The 19252-nt window shown below is 33.1% G+C and overlaps 1 long non-coding RNA gene across 3 annotated transcripts; it reads left to right on the top strand.

Annotated features, from left to right (window-relative positions):
• The first annotated feature begins 885 nt into the window (after positions 1-885).
• On the top strand, positions 886-11923 carry LOC140877508 (uncharacterized). Of its 3 annotated transcripts, XR_012149280.1 has the most exons (5): positions 886-958; positions 2083-2161; positions 2245-2286; positions 3677-3755; positions 3839-3916. It is a non-coding gene; the product is annotated as an uncharacterized lncRNA (long non-coding RNA). The 3 variants fall into 3 exon arrangements; XR_012149279.1 differs by lacking the exons at positions 3677-3755; positions 3839-3916 and adding an exon at positions 11870-11923; XR_012149281.1 differs by lacking the exons at positions 3677-3755; positions 3839-3916 and adding an exon at positions 2374-2463.
• Positions 11924-19252: the final 7329 nt, after the last annotated feature.

Below are 19252 nucleotides of genomic sequence, written 5' to 3'. Positions count from 1 at the left end.
TATGGTGATGAAACCATAAAGTCTATAGAGGACAAAATCAAAGCTTATAAGCAAGACAGAAAAGAAAAAGAGACTCCTAGTCCTTTCAAAATCATTACCAAAAAATATTCTGAAATATATTCTCAGGAAGAAATGATTGAGTTATATATAGAAGAAATGAAGAAAGACATATGTAAAAATTTCTCTTATTCAGATTCAAAATCTGACACTTCAATGGCATCAGACTCTAGTGATATCAAATCATAAACAAATGATGCAAGATGCTCAAGATCCTCAAGAGGATATTACGGAATTTTCTATCGAAAAAGTATTCAATACTTTAAAAGAATCTTTGAAGGACAATATTAAAAAAGGTTGATGGAAGAACAACATGAGAAGATTTGTCCCAGATGTTTCTGCTATATTCAGTGGAAAAAGAAATTTGATCAAATTGTTATTGAAGGTCACAATAAGCGACAAAAAAGTTTTGAAGAAAACTACTCATATTTACAAAGGAAGAGGATTGTTAAAGACACCAAAAAATTGCTTCGACAACACAATGCTAAATTCCAGCTTTGTATGAGGAAATATCCAAATACACCAATTTTCATTCAGCAAAATCTTCCCAAAGATATGATGTAAAAATCAAGGAAGAAGATGCCAAAAGCTCCTTGTCATAATTCCACTACAAGTTAAAGTTTTTTGCTTTGGTGGTCACGGAAATTCTCCAAGCATTCCAAAAATGTCTATGTCTACTTTGATAAAGTAGTATTATTATGTCTCCACTTTAATAAAGTCGTTTTGCACTATGTATTTTTGGCTTTGAAGTCCAGGGTTTTATGTCCGGACTTTTTTTTTCTATTTATAGGTTGAGTCTTGTTAGCAATTGCAGGACTTGAATAAGTTTCTAGCTACGTTTTCCTTTCTTTTTTTGTAAAAAAGTGTTCTTAAAGAAATAATATTACTACTGGTTTCCTTTGTAAGTTTTCTTGTTCCCTTTAAAAAATTTTGTTCTGTTATTTCATTTTTATAAATTTTGTGAATCTAGCCTGAATGACAGGCTAAGCTATTTTGTACTAAATCATGATTTGACAATATAATTATTTATAACTTGGTTCTTTTGTTGTTTATGAATTCATAAAACATAAATCAAGTTATTATGGGTTAAATCAATAGGTTAAATCACAGGTTCAAATATTTGATTAAAAGTTCTATTTCAGCTCTTTAGCCGTTTTAGCCGTGTGTTGGCGTTTAGGCGTTTCCGAGCGATTTTTTTTAGAACTGATAATCAAATTATTTGGTAATATCCTATGTATGATTTTTTAATATCCTATATTGTTTTGTAATATCCCATGATAATGCGATCTCTACGTTTTTCTGATTACAGAATGCTATAATAATAATAATAATAATAATAATAATAATAATAATAATAATAATAATAATAATAATGAAGTGTAAAAATATTTTATTTATCAAATTTTATTAAATAAAAATTTTTACAAATATTAAAATAAAAATTATTTCTATTTATTATTTATATATTTTTTATGTATCAAATTTTTTTCATGTAACGAGACATATAAACTAATAATATTGATCTATGCATATTTTGTTATTTATTTTAATAAATGTTTTTAAAAAATATATTCTTAATAAATTTTTGATATATAATTTTTTATTTAAAATATTTTGATTAAATTTAAAAGTTAATGTTATAATCAAAATTTTACCAAAAATATTTTATGTATTTTATAATAAAATTGAATAATAATTTTTTTATTCTTATATAATAAAATATATATATATATATATATATATATATATATATATATATATATATATTATGGGGATGGGGACGGGGTCTGAATTTGGGATCCCCTTCCCCGCCCCAATTCCATCCCTACTGGTCATTGAGAATGATCCAGGATCTTGACACGATCTTCTCACAGTTGTTAAATAAAGATTTCAAGAATTGAATTTTTTTTTCCACTGACCAAATATTTTATATTTCTAATAGAGAAAACGAGTAAGTGATATCTTGGTTAAATTTTTTGAGTTTAATCTATAAAATGAACTATAATTCAATTTTTCTTCCATTAGTGCAAGGCTAAAAATTATCGACCAACTAATTGAACTCGGGACGGAGTTGAAGGATTTGCATGCACAAAAAGGAACTCTAGTATGTTTCTAAAACAATTTTATATTATTTTGGAAACAAAATATTGTGTCCAAGAAATTAAATGGATTGTTTTACTTCTTCAGGAAAACCAAGTTCAAGGTATGAACAACCCGGATAACAGAGAGGTAAATCAATGCACATCAATAGCATTTTTTGAGTCTTTGCATTCGATCGGTATATGCGACATCTGGTAACAGTATATTTTTTTGTAGTTGTCTACCTAAAGCCCTCGACCCCTTATTTTTAGGCAGCGATTGGAATGTCCGATCCCAAGTTCGGAGCTTTCGATCGTCCTTCCAAACTCATTCAGTGAACGCATGTCCCTTCTTGGACAAAACAATGCTGTTGACGGATCAAATATTGGAGTAATAAAGTTGTGATAGTTTTGTAGATTAAGAATGGAGTAAATCTGAGGTCGGGACATTCACAATTAAGGTTGAATCAACGATTGTATGGTATTTGTTCAATAAAGTTGTGATAGTTTTGCAAATTAAGAAGTTCACAAATTAATGCGCTACAAAATCAGCTTTTTGCACAATGCGAAGGCTTTCAAAAGTTGGCCCAATGGGATTCTTTGATTGAAAAATTAATAAAGGATGTACCTCTGGAAACTGAACCATTTAATCTGGATGAGCATTCCTTCATGATATCTGAAGGAGCGAGAAACCTGTTGGGTATTGATGTGGTCATTAGAGATTATAATTTTTCCCGCGAGTTCGAATTTCTGCGGGAAAAACCCAAAACGGTGCGGGATCGGGGGAGAATATTCGAGTATAGGTTCAAATTCGGGTTGGGGATTTTAAAAAATCTCGGCAAGATATTGGAGTGGGTATGAGGATGATATCTCCATCCTCGAACCTGTCCCGATAAGAATAATAATAATAATGAAGTATAAAAATATTTTATTTATCAAATTTTATTAAATAAAATTTTTTACAAATATTAAAATAAAAATTATTTCTATTTTTTATTTATATATTTTTTATCTATCAACTTTTTTTCATTTAACGAGACATATAAACTAATAATATATATCTACGTATATTTTGTTATTTATTTGGATAAATTTTTTTTTAAAATATATTCTTAATAAATTTTTGATATATAGTATTTTATTTAAAATATGTTGATTAAATTTGAAAGTTAATGTTATATTCAAAATTTTACCAAAAATATTTTATGTATTTTATAATAAAATTGAATAATTCTTATATAATAAAATTTACAAATATATATATATTATGGAGATCGGGGCGGGGATGGGGATGGGGACGAGATTTGAATTCGGGATCCCCGTCCCCGCCCCAATTCCATCCCTAGTGGTCATTGAGAATGGTCCAGGATCTTGACACGATTTTCTCACAGTTGTTAAGTAAGGATTTCAAGAATTTAATTTTTTTTCCATTGACCAAATATTTTATATTTCTAATAGAGAAAATGGGTAAGTAATATCTTGGTTAAATTTTTTGAGTTTAATCTATAAAATGAACTATAATTCAATTTTTCTTCCATTAGTGCAAGACTAACACTTATCGACCAACTAATTGAACTCAAGACGGAGTTGAAGGCTTTGCATGCACAAAAAGAAACTCTGGTATGTTTCTAAAACAATTTTATATTATTTTGGAAACAAAATATTGTGTCCAAGAAATTAAATGGATTGTTTTACTTCTTCAGGAAAACGAAGTTGAAGGTATGAACAACCCGGATAACGAAGAGGTAAATCAATGCACATCAATAGCATTTTTTTGAGTCTTTGCATTCGATCGGTATATGTGACATCTGGTAACAGTATATTTTTCAGTAGTTGTCTACCTAAAGCCCTCGACCCCTTATATTTAGGCAGCGATCGGAATGTCGGATCCCAAGTTCGGAGCTTTCGATCATCCTTCCAAACTCATTCAATGATCGCGTGTCTCTTCTTGGACAAAACAATGCTGTTGACAGATCAAATATTGGAGTAATAAAGTTGTGATAGTTTTGTAGATTAAGAATGGAGTAAATCTGAGGTCAGGACATTCACAATTAAGGTTGAATCAACGATTGGATGGTGTTTGTTTAATAAAGTTGTGATAGTTTTGTAGATTAAGAAGTTGACAAATTAATGCGCTACAAAATTAGCTTTTTGCACAATGCGAAGGCTTTCCAAAGTTGGCCCAATGGGATTCTTTGATTGAAAAATTCATAAAGGATGTACCTCTGGAAACTAAACCATTTAATCTGGATGAGCATTCCTGCATAATATCTGAAGGCGCGAGAAACCTGTTGGGTATTGATGTGGTCATTAGAGATGATAATTTTTCCCGCGAGTTTGAATTTATGCGGGAAAAACCCAAAACGGTGCGGGATCGGGGGAGAATATTCGAGTATGGGATCAAATTCGGGTTCGGCGATTTAAAAAAATCTCGGCAACATATTGGAGTTGGTATGGGGATGCTATCTCCATCTCCGAACCCGTCTCGATAATAATAATAATAATGAGTATAAAAATATTTTACTTATAAAATTTTATTAAATAAATTTTTTTACAAATATTAAAATAAAAATTATTTCTATTTTTTATTTATATATTTTTTATCTATCAAATTTTTTTCATGTAACGAGACATATAAACTAATAATATATATCTATGTATATTTTTTTATTTATTTTGATAAATTTTTTTAAAAAATATATTCTTAATAAATTTTTGATATATAGTATTTTATTTAAAATATTTTGATTAAATTTTAAAGTTAATGTTATATTCAAAATTTTACCAAAAATATTTTATTTATTTTATAATAAAATTGAATAATAATTTTATTATTCTTATATAATAAAATTTACTAATATATATATATATATATATATATATATATATATATATATATTACGGGGATCGTGGCGGGGATGGGGATGGGGACGGGATTTGAATTCGGGATCCCCGTCCCCGCCTCAATTCCATCCCTAGTGGTCATTGGGAATGGTCCTGAATCTTGACACGATTTTCTCACAGTTGTTAAGTAAGGATTTCAAGAATTGGATTTTTTTTTTCCCATTGACCAAATATTTTATATTTCTAATGGAGAAAATGAGTAAGTAATATCTTGGTTAAATTTTTTGAGTTTAATCTATAAAATGAACTATAATTCAATTTTTCTTCCATTAGTGCAAGGATAGCACTTATCGACCAACTAATTGAACTCAAGACGGAGTTGAAGGCTTTGCATGCAGAAAAAGAAACTCTGGTATGTTTCTAAAACAATTTTATATTATTTTGGAAACAAAATATTGTGTCCAAGAAATTAAATGGATTGTTTTACTTCTTCAGGAAAACAAAGTTGAAGGTATGAACAACCCAGATAACGTAGAGGTAAATCAATGCACATCAATAGCATTTTTTTATTCTTTGCATTAGATCGGTATATGTGACATCTGGTAACAGAATATTTTTCTGTAGTTGTCTTTCTAAAGCCCTCGACCCCTTATTTTTAGGCAGCGATCGGAATGTCCGATCCCAAGTTTGGAGCTTTCGATCGTTCTTCCAAACTCATTCAGTAAACGCGTGTCCCTTCTTGGACAAAACAATGTTGTCGACGGATCAAAGATTGGTGTAATAAAGTTGTGATAGTTTTGTAGATTAATAATGGAGTAAATCTGAGGTCGGGACATTCACAATTAAGGTTGAATCAACGATTGGATGGTGTTTGTTTAATAAAGTTGTGATAGTTTTGTAGATTAAGAAGTTCACAAATTAATGCGCTACAAAATCAGCTTTTTGCACAATGCGAAGGCTTTCAAAAGTTGGCCCAATGGGATTCTTTGATTGAAAAATTAATAAAGGATGTACCTCTGGAAACTGAACCATTTAATTTGGATGAGCATTCCTTCATGATATCTGAAGGCGCGAGAAACCTGTTGGGTATTGATGTTGTGACGACCCGGTTCCAAATCTCTCAATCAAATAATAATCTATGAAATATACATTAAGGCCAAGAATCAAAGCCTCAAAGAAAGAAAAAAAAAATTTTATACCGAACAGTGCCGCGCTCGATCGCACGAACTCGTGCGATCGAGCGCATGCCAATGTGCCAAGTTTTTGTCCGGGAGTTACAAGGGCTGCGCTCGATCGCATGAACTCGTGCGATCGAGCGCACCCGAATTCACCAGGTTGTTGCCCAGAAAAATAACAGAACCAACAGCTGCTGTCAAAGTTGTTCTTGATCCATTATACAAGCTCAATCACATGCTATAAACATCATACAAGTTCAAAAAAGCATGAACCAAGATATAGGAAGTCATTAACAAGATCAAACTCAAATCTTAAAACAAGAGTAACATATTCAATTCAAGTGTGCTCACAAGTTCAAGTAGCAACACTCTAAACTAATGTTCAAGTCTACAAATCAAACAACTCAAACTTTAAACATAAGTTCCAACCTAATATAGTTAAGTAGACAAGGTTCAAGTCTAACAACTATACAACCATTACTCTTGATCCTAACATGAAGTTGACAGCAAACTTGACCTCTAACCGGATCATCACTCTAATCTCTCAAGTCTCGATTCATCAAGCCTGTCTTTGCCCTATTCCTGAACCACCTGTTGTCATGCACACATACAAACACGACAACAGCCGAATAACTCCGATGAGAAATATATTTCCCAGTAAAAGCAACTAACATTCATTTCAAGTTATATCAATCAAGCTCATAATATAAAATAAAAAACAATGCCTGCTTTAAAAACAGATTCTCTCAAACCATCTCGCATTTCATCGGTTGGGATCCCGAGAAGAAGATATCGTAGCTAAACCGCCGACACTCCCAATCGAGGTGGGGCTACTTATCTTACTTCTCTAGACTTTGAAGCCACCATACATGCAAATCAGACGCTAGGCTAACTCAACCACCCAGGTCATACATATATAGTTCCTCAAATCGTCTAATCGAACGTTTCCGTTCATTTCAAAATCAAATAATAAGTCTCACAAGATGAATGCAACATATATCATCATAATAGCATTCATTAACATCATAGACTCATTCAACAATTCATAGAAGAGCACATAAAAGCAAACAAGCAAATAAGTATGTGATTTAGGAAACTCGATACAAACCATCTCGAGTTATAATCCCATTCAAACAATAGTCCACTTTTACCTTTCGATTGTGAGGTTTCAAGGTGTCTTCGAAGCTATCCAAATCTTGTTCAACAACATAACCAAACCTCTATCAAAAGCTGCCCTCAAGTTCAATCCAAATCTATTAACAAAATAAGCTCCAAACCTTGTTCTTTCTTCTAACGGTTTCAAAAACAAGATTCTCGAGTTGATATCCCCTGTTTATGAACTGAAATCACAGCATATATACCAAGGAAAATATCAGCTAAAACTCAGCAACATCTCAGACCAATATACAATAGCAAAACAGCTTCAAATCATAAATTCGGTGGCGTAACGGTATAAACTCGGCAACCGAAACTCAAAGCTATCAACACTAACAATCAAATACACCATATATCAGCTGTATATCAATCAAAACCCAGCATATCAGCAAGCATATAACTCGATTATTGGCTGGAAATTCATAAGAAACTGATACAACATCCATTCTTCAACCTAACTTCATTATAACAAAACATAGAAGCTCAACAATCTCAATTCAAAACCAAATCTGATGACTTACATTTTTGAATTCTCCAACCATGATGAACTAAAATAAAATTACATCAAATTGAAGGTCTCGTTGCAAGGAGTCCAGAACACCTTTCAGAATCGAAATCGGATAACCGGAACTCAAAATACGGCAATTGGAAAATGAAAGATAGACTTGAGGGTTCTTGTTCTTGCACTCTCGGTTCCTTCTCTGGTTTTCTGATAGAAATGTGTTGTATCACACGTGAATATGCATGTATCAAACAAGTGTCCCACTAAGTTAAGGATTTTGCACTTTGGTCCCTCAAATCTTCAAAATTTGCAATTCAATCCTCAATTTATCATTCCATTCAATTTCAATCCTAAATAATTTAAGAATATTAGAATTTAAATCAAAACTCTAAATATTCCCAAATTAAATATTCTCGGATTAAAATAAAATAATTCTGGGTGTTACAGATGTGGTCATTAGAGATGATAATTTTTCCCGCGAGTTCGATTTTCTGCGGGAAAACCCCAAAACGGTGCGGGATTGGGGGAGAATATTCGATTATAGGTTCAAATTCGGGTTTGGCGATTTTAAAAAATCTCGGCAACATATTGGAGTGGGTATGGGGATGCTATCTCCATCCCCGAACCCGTCCCGATAAGAATAATAATAATAATGAAGTATAAAAATATTTTATTTATCAAATTTTATTAAATAAAAATTTTTACAAGTATTAAAATAAAAATTATTTCTATTTTTTATTTATATATTTTTTATCCATCAATTTTTTTTCATGTAACGTGACATATAAACTAATAATATATATCTACGTATATTTTGTTATTTATTTTGATAATTATTTTTAAAAAATATATTCTTAATAAATTTTTTATATATAGTATTTTATTTAAAATATTTTGTGAAAGTTAATGTTATATTCAAAATTTCACCAAAAATATTTTATGTATTTTATAATAAAATTGAATAATAATTTTTTTATTCTTATATAATAAAATTTACAAATACATATATATGAGTCTTTGCATTCGATCGGTATATGTGACTTCTGGTAACAGTATATTTTTCTGTAGTTGTCTACCTAAAGCCCTCGACCCCTTATTTTTAGGCAGCGATCGGAATGTCGTATCCCAAGTTCGGAGCTTTCGATCATCCTTCCAAACTCATTCAGTGAACGTGTGTCCCTTCTTGGACAAAACAATGTTGTTGACGGATCAAATATTGGAGTAATAAAGTTGTGATAGTTTTGTAGATTAAGAATGGAGTAAATCTGAGGTCGGGACATTCACAATTAAGGTTGAATCAACGATTGGATGGTGTTTGTTTAATAAAGTTGTGATAATTTTGTAGATTAAGAAGTTCACAAATTAATGCGCTACAAAATCAGCTTTTTGCACAATGCGAAGGCTTTCAAAAGTTGGCCCAATAGGATTCTTTGATTGAAAAATTCATAAAGGATGTACCTCTGGAAACTGAACCATTTAATCTGGATGAGCATTCCTTCATATATATAGAGTTTTGGTATGCTGCCCACCTCCATGCCCACCTATGATGTAAGGACCCGATATTAATATATTAATTAATTTGTGTGTTAAAAATATGTATTTATAAATATCGGTTTATAGACGATATTAAATGAATATGTTATTTATAGAGCACACAGGAGTTGAAATAACTCGAACCGGGTCCAGTTTGAACCCCGAATGAATAAAATAAGACACACATTAAACTAATACATATCTATATATACATATATAATATATATATATCATAATATCTCTCTCTCCACCGTCTCTCTCTTCTTCGTTTCTTCTGTTTCTTCTGTTTCTTTATTTTTCAAATTTCTTCATTTCTTCAATTGTCCGTATCTCCTTCGTTTTTGGCTGGATTTCAAAAGTAATTATAGTTCCGGAATCCTCGCGACGAGAGCTATCTTTCGGTACCCATATTTCATATTTATTGAAATTTCCGAAAACCCGTCGCACCAGCCGCCGCCGTTCGCCGCCGCCGATCGTCGCCGGAGTTTAGGGGTAGGTTGTGTTAGTTGTTTAACCCTTTAATTCCAAGCTTTGAGGTATAATTTTGAATTTAGGGTTTCGAATTTTGGGTATTTCGATTCAATTGACATCCGATAATTGATATTTGATGTATTATTGGTTGTAGGTATTATATCGAAGTCGATTGAAGGTATTCGATATTTTTCAGAATTTATTTGGGATTTATTTCGAATTTCCAGATTTTTTATATTGGGAATTTTTGAATTTAAGTGTTGATTATTCATTAATTGAGTGTTTAGATGCTCTAGAAAATATAAATGCGAATTTTCGAAATTTGTAGGAATTTTCGGAAAATTCAGATTGTTCTACTTGGGGTATTTTGACTTTTAGAGTCGTATATTCGATATTTGGTCATTGATAGGATGTTTTAATATTAAATATGAATTTTAGGATTTATGAGCAATTTTTCTGGAATTACAGATTCTGAAAATTTGGGATTGGAATATCCGAGAAATACTTGAGATATTTCTGTGGTAATTAAGTGTCGGTTGAGGTACGTATGAGCTGTTTATATTACGACACCTATAATGGCATGTAATGATATTAAGTATTTTGTAATGAGTGATAATGTGTTTTATGTGCTTACGTGGATTATATGATTTCATTCACTCATTTACAAGTTTACATAGCACGTTGAGCCTTGACTCCTTTGATTGCTATTGATATTGATCTCTTGAGATGTATTGAGTCATCATGGAGCGAGTGACATTGTTTTAGTGCACTCATGAGATAGCATGAGGCACGGACAGGTAGCTCCTGTTGCCCTCCGATGCTACGTACGACACTCCTGATGATAGCATGAGGCTGGACGGGTTGCTCATGTCACCCTCCAATGCTACGTGTATGGATTAGCAGTGATGATTCGAGGTCTGCTGCGTTCCTGGCACGGGTGGCCATTGAGTTTATTGTGATACGATTATTTGGACTCCTTTTGGTATCCCTTATTTCATTGATACCTGTCATGCATTACATTGCATTTCATTGCATTGTACTTGATTTTATTCATGTCAGTTATATTTGTCGTAATTTTTATAGTTCGTCGTACTGGGGTCCGACCCCTATTTTCTTTTTATGTTGTGGTTGTTTGTGATTCCATAGCAGGTTATCCAGGGGGATTTGACGCATCTGGTGGAGCGTCATCTAGTGGTACCCAGTGAGGCGAGCGTGGAGTCGAGTTCCCAGATATATGTATATATATCAGTTTAGCGAGTTTTATATTTGCCGGGGTGATGCCCTGTGTATCTGTATAAATAGTTTTGGACCTTGTTTTGAATTGGTATTTGTGTGATCGAGCCTTGCCGGCTCTTCATGTGTTTAGTCCTGGCCAGTGCGGCTATAGGTTTGTAAATTGGAGTTGTGACTCTATTTTCGAATATATATTGCTGGTTGTGTTGTACAGGTTTTTGGAATGTCCTATTTACGAATAGGTCATGCCGAAATTTCTGTAGGCCCAAACGCAAATGTTTAACTCGTTTTCGCTGTTTACATTAATTAATTCTGGTTGTTTGATCATTAAATATTAAATCAGGACACGGGCCCTTTCATATGAGGTGGCACTCATCCATTTGATGAACCATTTGTATATGATTCATCTCATCCATTGGATGAGTGTCACCTCATAGGTGGGCATGAAGGTGGGCACAGGAGGTGGGCAGCATAGCAAAACTATATATATATATATATATATATATATATATATATATATATATATATATATATATATATATATATATATATTATGGGGATTGGAGCGGGGATGGGGACGAGGTTTGAATTCGAGATCTTCTTCCCCGCCCCAATTCCATCCTAGTGGTCATTGAGAATGATCCAGGATCTTGACACGATCTTCTCACAGTTGTTAAATAAAGATTTCAAGAATTGAATTTTTTTTTCCACTGACCAAATATTTTATATTTCTAATAGATAAAACGAGTAAATGATATCTTGGCTAAATTTTTTGAGTTTAATCTATAAAATGAACTATAATTCAATTTTTCTTCTATTAGTGCAAGGCTAACACTTATCGACCAACTAATTGAACTTAGGACGAAGTTGAAGGCTTTGCATGCACAAAAAGGAACTCTGGTATGTTTCTAAAACAATTTTATATTATTTTGGAAACAAAATATTGTGTCCAAGAAATTAAATGGATTGTTTTACTTCTTCAGGAAAACTAAGTTGAAGGTATGAACAACCCGGATAACAGAGAGGTAAATCAATGCACATCAATAGCATTTTTTGAGTCTTTGCATTCGATCGGTATATGTGACATCTGATAACAGTATATTTTTGACATTTGATAACTGTATATTTTTCTGTAGTTGTCTACCTAAAGCCTGCTGATGACTTCTGCTGTGTTTTTTTCCTTTTGGAGAGCATATGGTTTCATAACTACTTTGCATGCTACTTTTAATGGTTCACAAATACTTGTTTTTTAAGAGTTTTGGTCACTATTAATGTTATGGCCCTTGGTAAATGATCTAATTATAGAGCGATTGAGTGGTTGATCCCTCAACTTGCCGAATTTTTTATGGGTTTTTCTTTCTTTTGCACCTATTTTGGATCAAGTAAGTTTAGAAGCTCTTTTTCTTAAGAGAACCCTTCGCCCTTTGCGAGTACTAGAAAAACGGTCTTTGTATATCAAGTGTGTGTGCAAGTGTTTAATTGAGAACACTAGAGAGCTTTGACAATGCTTTTGTATTTATCTCAAGTTGGTGATTTACAAATGAGAATTTCACCCTTTTATATTAGTAGCTTCCTACCATGAATGACTAGGATCGCTTTGATCCGACGGTAAAAATTAACTCTCTAGAAGCTTCTTGCACCTACACAACATGATTTTATACAAGTATTATGTTTACAAGTGAATTCTAGAGAACTCTAATCTAGAATGTTATAGAATATATGCAACCTCTACAATGCACCATAATTTAGAGCCTTTCGGAATGCCGGTTCGTGACATTCTCCCCCACCTATTCAGCAGACGCCATCATCGCCTCAAATTGGTGGAGTAATTCTTTGAATTGCCACAAGTTATTTTTTGTTTTCTAGGATGCATTAGTCTCTGGCAATCATCTCCACTTGATTAGGTATTGAGTGCTAGGTTACACTCCACGTCGTCGCTCGATACGTTTTCCAGTACTTCTTCATCTTCTTTATCATAAGATGTTGTTACTATAGGACGTGACTTGTGTTAGTCACCTCGGTTTATGTCTTCCTTATCCGATAAGTACAACTCCGTTACGATCTCAATAGCGTCTCGCTATCGTCTGGCGCTCAAGAAAACGCCTGGAAACCCTCCAAATCAGCAATAAATGAGATAGAGATTTGTGAATTGCCAAATGAAATTGAAGCCCTCGACCCCTTATTTTATGCAACGATCGGAATGTCCGATCCCAAGTTCGAAGCTTTCGATCGTCCTTCCAAATTCATTCAGTGAACGCGTGTCCCTGATTGAACAAAACACTGCTGCCGACAGATCAAATATTGGAGTAATAAAGTTGTGATAGTTTTGTAGATTAAGGATGGAGTAAATCTGAGGTCGGGACATTTACAATTAAGGTTGAATCAACGATTGGATGGCGTTTGTTTACTAAAGTTGTGTTAGTTTTTTAGATTAAGAAGTTCACAAATTAATGCGCTACAAAATCAGCTTTTTGCACAATGCGAAGGCTTTCAAAAGTTGGCCCAATGGGATTCTTTGATTGAATTATTCCTAAAGGATGTACCTCTGGAAACTGAACCATTTAATCTGGATGAGAATTCCTTCATGATATCTGAAGGCGCGAGAAACATGTTGGGTATTGATGTGGTCATTAGAGATGATAATATTTCTCGCGAGTTCGAATTTCTTTGGGGAAAACCCAAAACGGTGTGGGATGGAGGAGAATATTCGAGTATGGGTTCAAGTTCGGGTTCGGCGATTTTAAAAAATCCCCGCAACATATTGAAGTGGGTATGAGGATGTTATCTCCATCCCCAAACCCGTCCCGATAATAATAATAATAATAATGAAGTGTAAAAATATTTTATTTATCAAATTTATTAAATACAATATTTTATAAATATTAAAAGTATTACTATTTTTTATTTATATATTTTTATGTAACAAATTTTTTTCATGTAACGAGACATATAAACTGATAATATTCATAAATGTATATTTTGTTATTTATTTTGATAACTTTTAAAAAATATATATATTCTAAATAAATTTTTGATATATAGTATTTTATTTAAAATATTTTGATTAAATTTGAAAGTTAATGTTACAATAAAAATTTTACCAAAAATATTTTATGTATTTTATAATAAAATTGAATAATAATTTTTTTTATTCTTATATAATAATATTTACTAATATATATATTATGGGGATTGGGGCGGGGATGGGGACGGGGTTTGAATTCGGGATCCCCTTCTCCGCCCCAATCCAATCCCTAGTGGTCATTGAGAATGATCCAGGATCTTGACACGATCTTCTCACAGTTTTTAAGTAAGGATTTCAAGAATTGAATTTTTTTTTTTCCACTGACCAAATATTTTTTATTTCTAATAGAGAAAACGAGTAAGCGATATCTTGGTTAAATTTTTTGAGTTTAATCTATATAATGAACTATAATTCAATTTTTTTTCAATTAGTGCAAGGCTAACACTTATCGACCAACTAATTGAACTCAGGACGGAGTTGAAGGCTTTGCATGCACAAAAAGAAACTGTGGTATGTTTCTAAAACAATTTTATATTATTTTGGAAACAAAATATTGTGTCCCAGAAATTAAATGGATTTTTTTTACTTCTTCAGAAAAACCAAGTTGAAGGTATGAACAACCCGGATAACGGAGAGGTAAATCAATGCACATCAATAGCATTTTTTGAGTCTTTTCATTCGATCGGTATATGTGACATCTGATAATAGTATATTTTTCTGTAGTTGTCTACCTAAAGACTGCTGATGACTTCTGATGTGTTCTTTTCCGTTTGGAGAGCGTATGGTTCCATAACTACTTTGCATGCTACTTTTAATGGTTCACAAATATTGGTTTCTTAAGAGTTTTGGTCACTATTAATGTTATGGTCCTTGGTAAAGGATCTAATTATAGGGCGATTGAGTGGTTGATCTCTCAACTTGCCGAATTGTTTATGGGTTTTTCCGTCTTTTGCACCTATTTTGGATCAAGTAAGTTTAAAAGCTCTTATTCTCAAGAGAACCCTTCGCCCTTTGCGAGTACTAGCAAAACAGTCTTTGTATATCAAGTGTGTGTGCAAGTGTTTAAGTGAGAACACTAGAGAACTTTGATAATGCTTTTGTATTTATTTCAAGTTGGTGATTTACAAATAAGAACTTCACCCTTTTATATTAGTGGCTTCCTACCATTAATGACTAAGATCGCTTTGATACGAAGGTGAAAATTAACTCTCTAGAAGCTTCTTGCACCTACACAACATGATTTTCTACAATTATTATATTTACAAGTAAATTCTAGAGAGCTCTAATCTAAGAATGTTATAGAATATATGCAACCTTTTCAATGCACCATACTTTTGAGCTTTCCAGAATGCCGGTTCATGACATTCTCCCCCACCTATTCAACAGACGCCCTCGTCGCCTCAAATTGGTGGAGTAATTCTTTGAATTTCCACAAGTTATTTTTGGTTTCCCAGGATGCTTTAGTCTCTGGCAATCATTTCCACTTGATTAGGTATTGAGTGCTAGGTTTCACTCCACGTCGCCGCTCGATACGTTTTTCCAGTACTTCTTCAACTTCTTTATCATAAGATGTTGTAACTATAGGACGTGCCTGGTGTTAGCCACCTCGGTTTTTGTCTTTCTTATACGGTAAGCACAACTCCGTTACAATCTTGATAGAATCTTGTTATTGTTTGGCTCTCAAGACAACGACTGAAAACCCTCCAAATCAGCAATAAACGAGATAGAGATTTGTGAATTGCCAAATGAAAGTGAAGTCCTCGACCCCATATTTTTAGACAACGATCGGAATGTCCAATCCCAAGTTTGGAGCTTTCGATCGTCCTTCCGAACTCATTCACTGAACGCGTGTCCCTGATTGGACAAAACACTGCTGCCGACGGATCAAAGATTGGAGTAATAAAGTTGTGATAGTTTTGTAGATTAAGGATGGAGTAAATCTGAGGTCGGGACATTCACAATTAAGGTTGAATCAACGATTGGACGGTGTTTGTTTAATAAAGTTGTGATAGTTTTGTAGATTAAGAAGTTCACAAATTAATGCGCTATAAAATCAGCTTTTTGCACAATGCGAAGGCTTTCAAAAGTTGGCCCAATGAGATCCTTTGATTGAATTATTCCTAAAGGATGTAACTCTGGAAACTGAACCATTTAATCTGGATGAGCATTCCTTCATGATATCTGAAGGCGCGAGAAACCTGTTGAGTATTGATGTGGTCATTAGAGATGATAATTTTTCCCGCGAGTTCGAATTTTTGTGGGAAAAACTCAAAATGGTGCGGGATCGGGGGAGAATATTCGAGTATGAGTTCAAATTCGGGTTTGGAAATTTTAAAAAAATCTGAAATCTCCGCAACATATTGGAATGGGTATGGGGATGTAATCTCTATCCCCGAACCCGTCCCGATAATAATAATGATAATGAAGTGTAAAAATATTTTATTTATCAAATTTTATTAAATAAAAATTTTTATAAATATTAAAATTTAAAGTATTACTATTCTTTATTTATATATTTTTTTATGTATCAAATTTTTTTCATATAACGAGATATATATATATGAGTTCTTTTATGGTGTCCAACACTATATGCCCAACTTCATGCCCATCATGTACAAGTCAACTCATCTATTGTATCGGTCAACTCATCTATTGTACATGATGGGCATGAAGTGGGAATATAGTGTTGGGCACCATAAAAGAACTCTATATATATATATATATATATATATATATATATATATATATATATATATATATATATATATATATATATATATATATATTCAGAGGTATGGGATGGGGATTTAGTCCATGCGGGGATGGGGATGGGGATGGGGAATCCTCGATAAGAAATTATTGGGATCGGGGCGGGATGGGGACGGGGACGGGGGGGTTTGAATGCTGTGACGGGGTTGTCTTCCCCATCCCTAGTGGTCATTGAGAATGATCCAGGATCTTGGCACGATCTTCTCACAATTGTTTAGCAAGAATTTCAAGAATTGAATTTTTTTCCCTCTGAACAAGTATTTTATATTTTCAATAGAGAAAACGAGTAAGTGATATCTTGGTTAAATTTTTTGAGTTTAATCTATAAAATGAACTATAATTCAATTTTTCTTCCATTAGTGCAAGGCTAACACTTATCGATCAACTAATTGAACTCAAGACGGAGTTGAAGGCTTTGCATGCACAAAAAAGAACTCTAGTATGTTTCTAAAACAATTTTATATTATTTTGGAAACAAAATATTGTGTCCAAGAAATTAAATGGATTGTTTTACTTCTTCAGGAAAACCAAGTTGAAGGTATGAACAATCCGGATAACAGAGAGGTAAATCAATGCATATCAATAGCATTTTTTGAGTCTTTGCATTCGATCGGTATATGTGACATCTGATTACAGCATATTTTTCAGTAGTTGTCTACCTATAGACTGCTGATGACTTTTGTTGTGTTCTTTTCCTTTCGAAGAGTGTATGGCTCTATAACTACTTTGCATGTTACTTTTAATAGTTCACAGATATTGGTTTCTTAAGAGTTTTGGTAATTATTAATGTTATGGTCCTTGGTAAAGGATCTAATTATAGGGCGATTGAGTGGTTGATCTCTCAACTCTCCAAATTGTTTACGTGTTTTTCTGTCTTTTGCACCTATTTTGGATCAAGCAAGTTTAGAAGCTCTTTTTCTCAAGAGAACCCTTCGCCCTTTGCGAGTACTAGCAAAACAGTCTTTGTAGATCAAGTGTGTGTGCAAGTGTTTAAGTGAGAACACTATAGAGCTTTGATAATGCTTTTGTATTTCTTTCAAGTTGGTGATTTACAAATGAGAACTTCACCCTTTTATATCAGTGGCTTCCTATCATGAATGACTAAGATCGCTTTGATCGACGGTGGAAATTAACTCTCTAAAAGCTTCTTGCACCTACACAACATGATTCTATACAAGTCTTATATTTACAATTGAATTCTAGAGAACTATAATCTAGAATGTTATAGAATATATGCAACCTCTACCATTCACCATACTTTAGAGATTTTCGGAATGCGCATGAAGGTGCCGGTTCGTGACATTCTCCCCCACCTATTCAGCAGACGCCCTCGTCACCTCAAATTGGTGGAGTAATTATTTGAATCGCCACAAGTTATTTTTGGTTTCACAGGTTGCTTTAGTTTTTGGCAATCATTTCCACTTGATTAGGTATTGAGTGCTAGGTTGCACTCGATGTCGCACGATACGTTTTGCCAGTACTTCTTCAACTTCTTTATCATAGGATGTTGTTACTATAGGAGGTGCCCGGTGTTACACCTCGGTTTTGTCTTCATTATCCGGTAAGCACAACTTCGTTACGATCTCGGTAACGTCTCGCTATCGTCTGACCCTCAAGACAATGCCTGGAAACCCTCCAAATCAGCAATAAACGAGATAGAGATTTGTGAATTGCCAAATGAAAGCGAAGACCTCGGCCCTTTATTTATAGGCAACGATCGGAATGTCCGATCCCAAGTTCGGAGTTTCCGATCATTTTTCCAAACTCATTCACTGAACGCGTGTCCCTGATTGGACAAAACATTGTTGCCGACGGATCAAAGATTGGAGTAATAAAGTTGTGATAGTTTTGTAGATTAAGGATGGAGTAAATCTCAGGTCGGGACCTTCACAATTAAGGTTGAATTAACGATTGGACGGTGTTTGTTTAATAAATTTGTGATAGTTTTGTAGATTAAGAAGTTCACAAATTAATGCGCTACAGAAGCAGCTTTTTGCACAATACGAAGTCTTTCAAAAGTTGGTCCAATGGAATTCTTTGATTGAATTATTCCTAAAGGATGTACCTCTGGAAACTTAATCATTTAATCTGGATGAGCGTTCCTTCAAGACAACTGAAGGCGCGAGAAACCTGATGGGTATTGATGTGGTCAATGGAACTATTATATAATAGTATAGATAACTAGGTTGTGTGCTTACATGTTTGGAATAATTCTATACTTGTGATGTTTTAATTATAAATTAATGATTTTATCCTTCTTAAAAAAAATAAGAGTGATGTTTTAAAAAGTAATAATATAGATAGATAAATATAAATAAACAATTTTGTTTATAAATTAAAAATATTTTTGAATGTAGATAGATATATGTTAGATTAAGTTATGAATTTACTAAAATATATTTATATGATA

This window comes from Henckelia pumila, chromosome 2, assembly GCF_033568475.1.
Source record: "Henckelia pumila isolate YLH828 chromosome 2, ASM3356847v2, whole genome shotgun sequence".
Classification (NCBI taxonomy): Eukaryota; Viridiplantae; Streptophyta; class Magnoliopsida; order Lamiales; family Gesneriaceae; genus Henckelia; species Henckelia pumila.
This window is presented reverse-complemented; position numbering and strand designations above follow the sequence as displayed.